This window comes from Styela clava, chromosome 7 (genome assembly GCF_964204865.1).
Source record: "Styela clava chromosome 7, kaStyClav1.hap1.2, whole genome shotgun sequence".
NCBI lineage: Eukaryota > Metazoa > Chordata > Ascidiacea > Stolidobranchia > Styelidae > Styela > Styela clava.
This window is the reverse complement of record NC_135256.1, coordinates 2,981,513-2,993,708: the sequence shown is the minus strand read 5'-3', so window position 1 is coordinate 2,993,708 and position 12,196 is coordinate 2,981,513. Positions and strand designations below refer to the sequence as shown.

Sequence of the window (12,196 nt, the reverse complement as noted above, 5' to 3'; positions counted from 1 at the left end):
GCAAATACCATCGGACCAAATCAGTGATTAATAAAAAAATTTCACCGAAGTAACTCCCGATTAAACATCGTCTCGGTAGCTCAATTTCTAGTTTGATTTCTCAACATATGCCGCCATGGTTTTCCCTATATCGTCTTTACTTACCGAAGTATTTTTAAATATTGGGGTGAATTCGGCAAATGTTTTTTTTAAATCATCAGGCACTCGGATATCGCACTCAATCATTCCAAACAGAGTACCATTAGCAATCATTCGTAAAATTTTAGGCTGGCTCAACGCATAAATCGGCCTCGTGTACTTAAAGCCAGCCAAAAAATTAGAAATTTCAATCGATTTCCTTTGTTTGAGCCACTCACATTCTCGCATTCAATTAATGTAATACCTTTCGATCGAATGTATTCAGACACTTTCTCAGTTTCCACACGCAACTCACACATACTTTTATTTACAGTGACATTAAATCCATTATTTAATTTTGTCTGCTCACATTCATGACCATGAAAATAACAACCATGAAAATTATAAGCAGTCTGAGTAACCGGATCAAAACCATCCACTCGTATATTACTTACACCGATCCGCCTCTCAGACCCGGAAAACTTAGTTTCGATTTTCCTACCACACATACTCGAACACCACCGCAACCATTCAAACGCTAAATGACCATATTGAGTGGCACGTTCTGGTTTGAAACCGTTCTCGCTTCTGTACCGTATGTACTCACCTGGCGTACATACTGGCAAAGAAGGGCATAATTTCCATACCACAATTTATCGCATTTTGTACATTTAAACATTTTACAGTATTTACTTAAATCATAGATATACCTGAAGTGATTCAAATATAAATTTAAATACATCGTCTGTTCGTATTTACCAAGAGATCGCCGAAGCACCTTTGCAACAACCCCACTGTCCTCTTTAATCATTTCATAAACAAAAATATTTAATGAAAATTTTTCTTCCACTAAAGCCAAGTCTTTTAAAGTTATTCCTTCAAATGTTGAAGGGGTTTGCTTACAAAATTTCCAAAGAAAAGATTTTGCAATCTTCTCGAGGCCCCGCAGTGAGAACTTTTAGCCAACGCCAAACATCGGAAGAAACACATTTGGTCTTTATAAAACCGTCCGTTAAGTTTGACTAAACTGTACAAACCGTTTCGGTTTTTAATAAAGTCAGGTAAGCACTCGCAATTTCCAATTCGGTGCAGGCGTGGTTTGTTCACAGAAAATGTTATTTGTACTACACTCTCCACACACCATTCAGTATTTGGCCGTTCTGATGTCGCCCACTCATTAATATCAAAGTTTTCAAGAAGCTTGACGAAAGCTGCAAAATCTTGTTCATTTGTTACCAAAAAGGGGTCCGGGAGATATCGAAAATTATTTTCGCTTGGGTAAAAATATTTCAATAACCCATCACCCTTTCTTCGTAGTATATAACCAAAACTCACAAGAACTTTGAAACAGTACTCTTGTTGAAGAAAAATATCGTTGTGAATTCTCTCACTAGAAAAGTAACGAAGAGTGTAATTGTATATGTCTTGGACTCTATGATAGATTCTTCTGGTTCGAATTCGATCACGTTCTTCCCGCATCAATAGACGTACGGCGTCTTGACTCAGCGCCTCGCTTTCCTCCTGTGAAAACAAACGACAAAATTAGAATTTGACAATGAAAATCTATATGCAAAACTCAGTTTAAAGGTATGGATTGGATGTATACAGATAAACTATTATTTATTTACCTACCGAACCCGATGCTTTTGTGTGTTCGGAAACAAGTATGATAAACTAGCTTACTTGTTCCATATTCAATTGATCATGCGTAGATTCGTATCGTCTCTTGCATATTAACATATGCCGCTTCGTAGACTCAACATATGCATAAACTTTGTGGCAGTATTGACACGGTATTCTTACAGCATCATGCACCGCCCTCTTATGTCTCTTTTTGTGCCATTCCGCCGCGAATTGTTTGCAAACTTCGCATGTAACTTCAGCTTTGGAGTGTCCCCCAATCGACGAAGATTTCTAAAAATAAAATTAGAAAAGCAATTCACACATAATTATATGTATGTATATAAATCATAGTACTAACGTTAGCGTTGGTAGGACTATATCCAAAACCAACTTGCATCGCTGAAGATTCTCCCGCGGACTGTATTTCATTGTCCTGGATTGTAATGCTTCTGTTTATATTTGTTGACGAAGAATCCTAAAAAAAAAAAAATTTAAATCCAATATCACCTGGAATACTATAACCATAAAACTCATATATGTATAAAAAAATATATAAATGTAATATATAGGTACACAAGTCATATAATTGTACTCACGTTACCACCGACATATTCAGGTTGGGACACAGAACATTCTTCAAGAGACTGCATTTCAACCTCTCAGTCTGTAAAGACTTTTTCTATTTGGTGGTTAATATGCTCTTCTTGGGAAAGTGCTTCATCAAATTCGTTGCGTGGGTTTTCAAACTTATCTATCGCTTCGTTTAATAGATGTTCGGTGACACGTTCTTGAAAAATTGTTTCACCGAAGTCGTTTAAAATTAGCCAAACTTCTAAACTTTCCATCTGTATAGGTAAAAAAAATGTATACATAAAATTAGGCTTACCATAAACCCCGTTTTCAGTAGGTGCAGTCCGGTGAAATATCTCAGTTAATTGATTTAATTTAAATTAATATCATTCTTTTAAGAAGAATTGAGCGCAGAAAATTTAAAACACACACGTAACAAGAAAAATATCATTATAGTAACGTAATTGCACAACATACCTCATACGATTCCACCGGTGTTGGGTGGTCTTCTACATCAAATACTAACTTTCTTTAAGCCATAGCGTACGATATCTTTGTTGCTGAATTCGCTTATACTCGTGATGCTATATAATTCACAAATTAGCGCTTCGCGTTTTATAGAGACTAGACCGGAAAACACGACCTTTAAAACTCACGAATGGTATGCTGATTTCAGTTTCGCGTTTTATAGAGACTCGACCGGAAAACACGTCTTTTTTTCGTCAGCTGTTTCACATTAATTGTAATTTTTATTTTAAAATTCAACCGACATAACAGCAGGGCTCAATTTTATCTGTCATTTTACATACATTACGAGTACATACCCACATAAACCCCTAGCGGTAAAATACCGCCACATTCTCGTTTTGATTGTACGATTAAAACGCTCCACCACACTGGCCTCAGTTTCTTCGTTGTGAGTTGTAAAAAAACCTATGCTTTGTAACTTCAACCACCGCTGGAAATATTTATTAGTAAACCCTGACCCTTTGTCAGTCTGTAAAGCAATGGGTTTTCGACTTTCTTGCTGCAAAATCCACTCAAACGCCGACGCCAAAGATTTTCCTGTTTTGTTTTTCAACGGTACGGCCCAAGCATACTTCGAAAAAACATCAATGCAGGTTAAAATGAAAGTGTATTCGTCATTGTGTTTTTTTATTCGTGAAAGATCAACTAAATCAGCCTGCCATTGATGATCGATCCCACCGACAATTACTTTCCGTCGAGTAAATCTCTGTCGAGCTGGTTTGTGAAGCGTGTATGTATCTTGAGAAGACAGCCATTCTTTAATCGTTTTTTTCGTGATCGCGGGGTTTACTCTCGAAAAAGCTTCTACACCTCCCAAGCTTCCAACTTTTTTAGGTATAAAGTATGTAACCTCGTACGTCATCAGTTTAATATGTTTCCCAAACAAGGTTTTTCAAATATTCCGGAAATTCGCGGTTCTTCTCGTTTCTCTGTAGCTCACTCCAACGTTCTTCGTGTCCGACTAAATCAAGTGGTACGTTTGTCTCCTTTAAAACCCCGTAAAATTTCTTATAGCCAACCGGTTTGAAGCGAGTGCGTCTGCGTAAGGCATCGTTTACAAGATCTAAAATGTTGGAATTATTTATGATCTCTCCGTGATATGAAACTTCTCCTTTGGAATTCCATGTCACGTTATTTTTTTTTTAAATGATTTAGCAAAAGTTGCGCTTTCTTTTTTAGCGATTTTGGGGCGCTCTCTAAAATATCGCTTTCAATATTTGATTCAATCCTATCCTGTTGAAGTATATCAGGTTTTCCTTTCACGACCTCGACGAATAAACGCTGCTGACCCGCTCGGTTGTGATATGCTAAATATCTTTGCAAAGTCTGCGTGTATTTATTGTTAAAAGAATCAGTGACAATCTCAAAAACGAGAAAAAAATTAAGCAAGCATGCTATTTGTCAACTCATCTAAAGGGCAGACGATCTTTGTTTCCAAAGGATTGGTATAGTCGTTTAAGGTGTTAGTAAGTTCGGTTACTTCTGTTGGAAAGCTTCCCACTACAGGATTAATTCTGTCAAATCTGCTAAACTTTGTCAATTGCACGTACCGACGCCCATTAAATTCATTCAGCTTCAAATGTCTCAGGCGTAAGCAGTCTCCGATCTTGAAAGCGTTTGTGAGGCTACCCCAAAGTTTTAGTCGTATATGCCCAGAAGAGTCGGCTAGTGTAACATCTCGCATGAATACTTTACGATTGTGCACTTCCAATTCCTCAATAGGTTCGATGTCGATAACGTCGGCGACTATGTTACACCAAGAGATCTCGCTATCCAAAACGTTCACAATAGGTGAATAACAGTTAACAGCGTCGAGTGTAAACTTAAAGTCGGACCCTTTGAAGGACGAATCTGACCAAATTTTAATCTGTAAATCACCCCTTCTCTTGTTCGGTATCACGTGACTGGCCAGTATGTCCAGCTAATTAATCAATACTTTGCTAATGTATGTATGTTATGGTAAAAGTAAAGCTTTAAACCTAGCCTACATGCCTCGTGTCTTTTTCAAAGTATAAAAAGCCTCACAAAGTTACTGCAGAACTACCCAAACTATATATATTTTTGGCGCTCCGGACGTATTTGTACCAAGATGACGCGCAACCTGATTCCTAACAAAGTACACATACTATGTTCAGGTTGTGCGCCATCTTGGTACAAATAGTTGGGGAACATCATATTTTTAACTGTAAATGAACAGTAATGTTTTAACAATGTTGTCTCGAGACCTAATCATAGTACTTATGCAAAAAATCACCAATGGCTAATATTCAAGAAATCAAACAATCTTATTGAGATAAATTAGTTGCTAACACTCATTTGTTACCAAAACAAATCTGAACTAAAAGTAGCATGTAAAATTACCATCTATAGCTGCCTACTTTAAAATGTTGACTCTTAGCATTCCAAATCTGGAGTCAACCACAGTCCAATGACATTCTGTTACAACAATGAAACTCTATATTGGAACGTTTTGAACAATTTTCTTGTGGATAGTGTGCATTGTCACAAACAAGAACATGACGCAAATTGGACTGAACAGTGTTTCATTTGCATTCTAATGATCTACATTTTATGACAGTGCACCCACACGGTGCTGTGTAGTTTACTTAACAGATAGCAGGCGGAAAGAACACTAGTGAAACACGAATATACGAAAGTTCAGTATTAAAATAGAGGTATAATGAAGGACAGAGAAATAGTCGGATGAGACCAATAATAAAATAGAACATAGATTATGAGAAACAATATTTGAAATTTATATAATAGAATCAAAAAAGCTATCAAACGTGAAACAAACATTCAAGGTTTTACTTATTGTCAAATAATCGTCATTGTTTTTTATGTTACGATAATAAATGAATGCTTCGTGAACAAGAACTTGCTTTATGTAATTATGTATGTGTTGTTCTCCAGATTCTAACAGCCGCAAAATTTCAGATCCAGGTTTAAAACAGTCTGATTTGTACACCAATGCTTTTGGAGGAGCAGGCCGAGTTCTGCTTGCACTTGGCCATGGGGTAAATTTCATTTCACAAAACTTGGATTGCAAATATTTATCAAAATTTATTAAAAATGTCGCCTCATTGACGTTCATCTTGATTTGTGAATCAATTGAAGCTAATTGCCTATTAACACTTCAAAAATAGAGAATGCCGAAATCCAGAGTGGAGGCGTTTTGATTCTGCGAATGAGCGGTTCATCATTTCTTTTAAACTTGTACATATTGACTCTAATGTAGAATCTTCAATAGAGTGCCAAATTTCGTCTTCAATTTCATATTCAGGACCAATTTTTTTTCATTTTTGTTTAGTGCCGACATCATATTTTGGTAAACTTGTCAAAAGAGGGGTTATTAGATTACGCTTTCTTTTGATTATTTTCATTTGAACGGGCGTATTAGAATTTGTTTGCTCGTCGGCATTACTATATGAAACTTTGGCATAAAATAAGAGGACACAGTTTTCTTTAATTAACCTGCTGCACTTATCACGAGTAATGACATTTATATTAGAATCATCAAATAATGTAGCAGAGGAACTTGACGTGAATGTGTAGGTCACAAAATGACCACTGTCGAATCTGGGACCCAAATGAACAACACAGCTGATTAGTTCGTATGTATTAGTGGTTTTCAATGAATTATCGTACAGGGTAATATGCTCATCTAAAACAATAGGTTGCATTGATTTACTTGACCCTGTATTTCTCATAACAGTAAAAGTGAGCAGCAGTGGAGTAAATACAAGTTCGCTCTGATAATGTGATGCGCCCCCGCATGTTCTGCATTGATTGCTTTGGGGTTTCATTTTATTGTTTATTATGTCTTGCATAGAAGTTATATTTTCCTGTTGAATGGGAACTTGGAAAAACATTTTTTCGTTTATTAATTGCCCAGAATGATCACAAACACTACACTTCGAAGATTAAGAAAACACAATTTGTTGTTAAGCCAAACTGTTCCAATATACCTCGCTGTATGAGCAATACCGCAAATTCCGCTGCATCCTGATGTTTGCCTAATTTCAACGTAAATTCTGTGCACGCGACATTCAAAACCAAATATAGAAAATCAATTCCAATGTTTTTATGTGCAATTAAAATTTTTAATATACCACAAAGGTGTTCCGCAAACTTGTTTCTGTGAGTATTCCCTTCAACATCTACCTTTAGTTTAGAAATAATGAATGAGAATGCCTGGAGCACTAAGTTAAACCAGCAGTTGTTCCAATTATTAACCATTTTAGTGTATATATTTTGGTCCGAAATGTAAGATCATGCATATAATGTGTTGCAATTTTTACTATTAACAGAATTAAGCAATCGGTATGTTAACCAGTGTACTTTTCAGCAATAAATTACGCATAATTTTGAAATTTTGTACCCATCGACCCAAATTGTTTATGTGTAGACTTTTAGAACCTTATCAATATCGAATAATAAAATCTCTCCCCACTTGGGCGGAAAGCGATGTGACTAACGTTTGAAAAGTGTATATATTTACGATTTTTTACCTATGCCATTATTTGAGAAATAGGCACTTTTCAGCAATGGATTACGCATAATTTAAAATTTTGTACCCCTCGACTCAAGTTGTTTTGTGTATACTTTTAGAACCTAATCAATATAAAATAAAAAAAATCTCTCCCCACTTGGGCGGAAAGCGATGTGACTTACGATTTTAGACCTATGCCGATATTTGATAAATAGGCACCTTTCAGAAATGGATTACGCATAATTTCAAAATTTTGTACCCCTCGACTCAAGTTGTTTTGTGTAGACTACTAGAACCTTAGTATTATCAAATAATAAAATCTCTCCCCACTTGGGCGGAAAGCCATGTGACTGATATTTGAAAAGTATTTTTACGATTTTTCAGCTATGCCGATGTATGAAAAATAGGTTTTTTCATCAATGGATTAGGTATAATTTTAACATTTTGTACCCATCGAGTCAAGTTGTATTGTGTAGACTTTTAAAACTTTATCGATATCAAATAATAATATCTCACCCCAGTTGGGCGAAATGGTTTGAAAAAGTGTAATACCAAATGATTTAATTATATGCCTATTTGATACAACTATATCATTTCCAGCAATGTATTTCGGATATATTGTATGGATATATTAAATTGTTCTCAAAAATTCCAAGTTGTACAATATAGCGTATTTATATTTTACGTTGTTAAAAAAGTTGGTATTCTTTCTGTATAAACTAAACTTGCGAAGTACTTCGGTATTTCCATTTGGCAATCTCTTTTCAAAGTACTTTCTCGTGCTGTATTGTTGTAGTTTTCAACTCATATTTATAAGTTGTTGCTTGATGATTCGCACTTCAAATTTTTTCTTGGACGCCACTATTATTTCAAGTCAGATACATAAGAATATCTTTATTTTGTTTTTTTACTTACATTTTTCCGAATTATGCGCATGGGAATTTACTCCCGCCTGCAATTCTGCTATGATATTTGAACATTTTGCTTGGTTGCGCACAAAGGTCACAGTGCGACTCACTTCCCAGTGGTCTATTGAATGGAAAATCTACGCTTGTCTATCACGAGCTGGCTCACTTTTGCGCGTAGTCAACAAAACAGTCCGGAATTCTTTCATTGCGTTTTGCGGGCGAAAGATTGATCGTTTTCTTATACAAAATACTTTCAAGAAGTTTTTTACCTCTCACTTTGATACAATCTCGTTCAAGCATCCTTGTGGTGAGTGCCACATACGGATCCGAAGTAGAAAGTAATCAAGGAGAAAGGACCTGCAGTTTAATACACAATATCCAAGTTCCCCTAGTATAAACACGAAGTAGTTTTATATCTATAAGATGCACTTAGATACACTTGCACTCATAATAATAAAATAACACTATAATAAAATGACAAATATACATACGAACATACATCACTTTGTGAAAAATTTGTACACATAAAAATAACATTGTAGTAAAATGGATAAGATAAATATATACAAAGGTAACACGAAGTATCTATCGCCAATATTCCACTTTTTTATGATACTCTTCGAAGCAACTTTTACCAGTTGCTACGCAGAGATGTACGTCACATTCAATGCAAATGGTAGCGCTTCCCGAAACTGTTCGTACTTTTTCTGTACTTAGCACCATATTTGATTGCGTTTGGAACGAACAAGCAAACCCGTTGCGCATTGACAGTTTGGGCAAATGATGGCCGATTAGTAACCGTGGAGTCCCGGCGGATTCTTCCGATCTCCGGGGAGGATCCCTACTTGTTCTAATGTTTCCAACTAATTCACTAACTAGTTCTGGCGAAATTGTACACCGTTCCATCTCCGACCAGATGCGGATCCACACACAACTCTTGCGTTGTGTAAGCATATTTCAGAAAGGTATGAAAATACACGTCTGCACCACGCTTTCGACTTTCGTGTCATATTGTGGCATTTCCGCATCTGGTCGGAAAGGTCGACCCCACCAATATGCGCACTGTAATCCGCAGTAAGGGGTTTCCACTAGTGTATTCAAAAGGATACTCTGGTTCGTGAATTGTAGATATAAGAAATATACAGCCTTGTATCCACCCAAGACTGCGCAAGAATTTGCCCGGACGCCCGTCAGTCGGAGGAACCCCTTTGATTTCCGCCGCGCGAAATAGTTTTCAATACAAGTTCTTTTGGAAAGCCTAATCGTTCCGCACGCTAACACTCCATCTATGAGTGAAAAAAACAACGCTGGACTAGAATATAAATTGTTTAGGTAGAGATGGTAGTTTTGGTGCTCAAAGGAAGCTATTAGCTGGTTTACAACCCTCGTTGATAGGTCCACCTCTGGCGAAGAGCTACCAAATTTGCCCGTATATAGTTGAATGCGAAAAACGTAGCCAGTTTTTGACTCGGCAAATACCTAAACTTCATTACGAAACGGGCTTTTTTAGACCTAATAAATCGTCGGAAGCCTCTTCTGCCAGTGAACGAGATTAGGGACTCGTCGGTCAAAACATCACGACGAGGCCCATAGACAGATAATAGTCTCTGCATCATCTCGTGATGGGGCATCGGTGTATTTACCGCCTAATACCTCATTTAAGATTTGTCCGGGATATTGTTTGCTAAGAGTTTTATATATTTGGGTTGGAATACTTTCCAGTTGACACTTGAGGTAATTAATTGATGTCTGACGATAAATCGACAATTACCTCAGTTATTCTGTCAGTATTCTTCTGAAAAAAGCCAGTAAGGGTGCTTGAACCCAATTGGGAATTGACGAACCCAGAAGCTCTCAATGAATTACGTTGGTGCGTTTTAAATGAAAATCCAATATTTGTGCAAAATAGATTTGTACTAAAACATGTTTCCACATAGCCACCACATGAGCCCTACTGGTGGATGCCAGTTACCAATTCCTGAAAGTCTAATCTGTAAATTTCACCTGTCTTAATATAATGCAATGCCATTTTCGAATTGAAATTTTTGAATCGGGACATTCTGTCAAAGGGTAATTTTTCCAAATAATTGTTTGCGTACATACAGTACAAGATCCCGAATTAATACTACAAGTGGGAAATCCTGAGAATATACCCAAAATAATACTTTTGATATGGTCGTAATACATTTTAGTTGAGCTAAATGAGCCTCAAAAACTTTTCCAGTTGTTGTTGGCCACTTATATTCATATTCTACTTCATTATTAGTAACTGAGGTTGATTTCAGATTACCTATATTTTAAGGGCGAAAGATTGAAGTAATAATATTATTTTGATTGGGCGTAATCATGCTGGCGTTTCTGGCGAGTTGTTCTACCGGAACACGTTGTTGTTGGCGGTTCAGTCCTGCTTAAAAATAATAACGCAGTTTTAGTATTCGGTTCAGTTGGTATTTTCATGTCGGTTTGCGCGAGTTTTATTCTATCCATACCTACAGTTTTTAATATCTATTTTATGATATTTTGCACGTTTTTGAACGAACGGACCAACCAATAGCGGTATTATTGTATATAAATAGGTAATTACATTTGAAATTCCATCTTACATTTTGAGATTTTCATACCCGAATAACTTTTAACGGCCGTTATATTACTACCAAGGCATCGTTATCGAAGATGTAACAAAAACAAAAAACGCGCGCAACCTTCCTTTTTCTATTTCACCATTAGCTTATATCATTTTTAGTATGCTCATGAGTTAGGAACTATGGTGAGGTTGCCCTGGAAATAAGCTCGGACGACTTGAATGAATATGTTCGAATGACAGCTTCATCCTCGCCTAACTAAGAGGTGCACTATAAATAAGTTTGGAACACTTTAATTAGGATGATGGGTTGGGAGTGACAACATTGCTTGCTTCTCATCAATAAAGATCTATAACAGACTCAAACTGAACTAGGGTTGCACTTGAAATAAGATTTCCTAACTTATTTACACGAGATCAGAGAACTAAAAGTTGCGAGCAGTTCCGATAGACATCGAGCATAGACGAAGATGTCTTTTTGATTGGTCTTCATTATTTAACTCTGTTGCCACAACACTGCATGTTTCACACATTATACGATGAATCGCGTTAGCTTTGTAATGTTTTAAAGGGAACTGAAATCGCCTGCTATATGTGCCAACGCCAGACACAAGTAACTCATTATTGTGCTTCCGAAGAACATTCATTTAGGCCAAGATTCATCGCTTTTCTTAAAATGCCGTTGTTCTGGTGGTATGAGACATACAAATATAGCGGCGCGTATATCATGCCAGTCCGAAGGATTGTTATTACAATACGTAGTTGACCCTGTGAGAACTTTATAGCTCCTGCCATGTTATTGTATGTTAGACGCAGTACTACCCCGTTCAAATCCATCGGTTCCAAAACATCTCTGCTAATTGTTTTGGACCGTTTGGGTGATGCCGCTTCCCAACTCTTACCGCTGTATATCTCGTTTTGTGCTAAAAAGTGTGCAACAACAATTTCTGAGTTTATCCTAAAGAAACTGTGTCACAACTTATTGCTCAGCTTTTCGCGTTCAGACAACACGGGCTTGCAGGAACGTCGCTCCAATCCGTCAAAAATTGCAACTTTTTCAATGGTGTTGGACGCAATTCTCAATATTCTACAATAAGTGCTCAGCTTTTCGCGTTCAGACAACACGGGCTTGCAGGAACGTCGCTTCAATCAGTCAAAAATTGCAACTGTTTTTAATAGTGTTGACGCAATTCTCAATATCCTCCTTTTTCAACGACGCTTTCCTGAGAATTGCAAATATTCCTTGTGAAGCATTATCAGCCGCCGCACGTTCGTAGTGGCGCAACGAAAAAACTTCAAACGATGTCATGAGGTGAATAGAAGTTCAAAAACGAACTATCTGGTGGTGAAAGTTGGCATGGGTCTCAAAGATAAAAA

At 36.9% G+C, this 12,196-nt stretch overlaps 1 pseudogene; it reads right to left on the bottom strand.

Moving 5' to 3' along the window:
- Nucleotides 1-12,196, bottom strand: part of LOC144425084 (uncharacterized) — an 80,023-nt pseudogene that overhangs the window by 58,679 nt on the left and 9,148 nt on the right.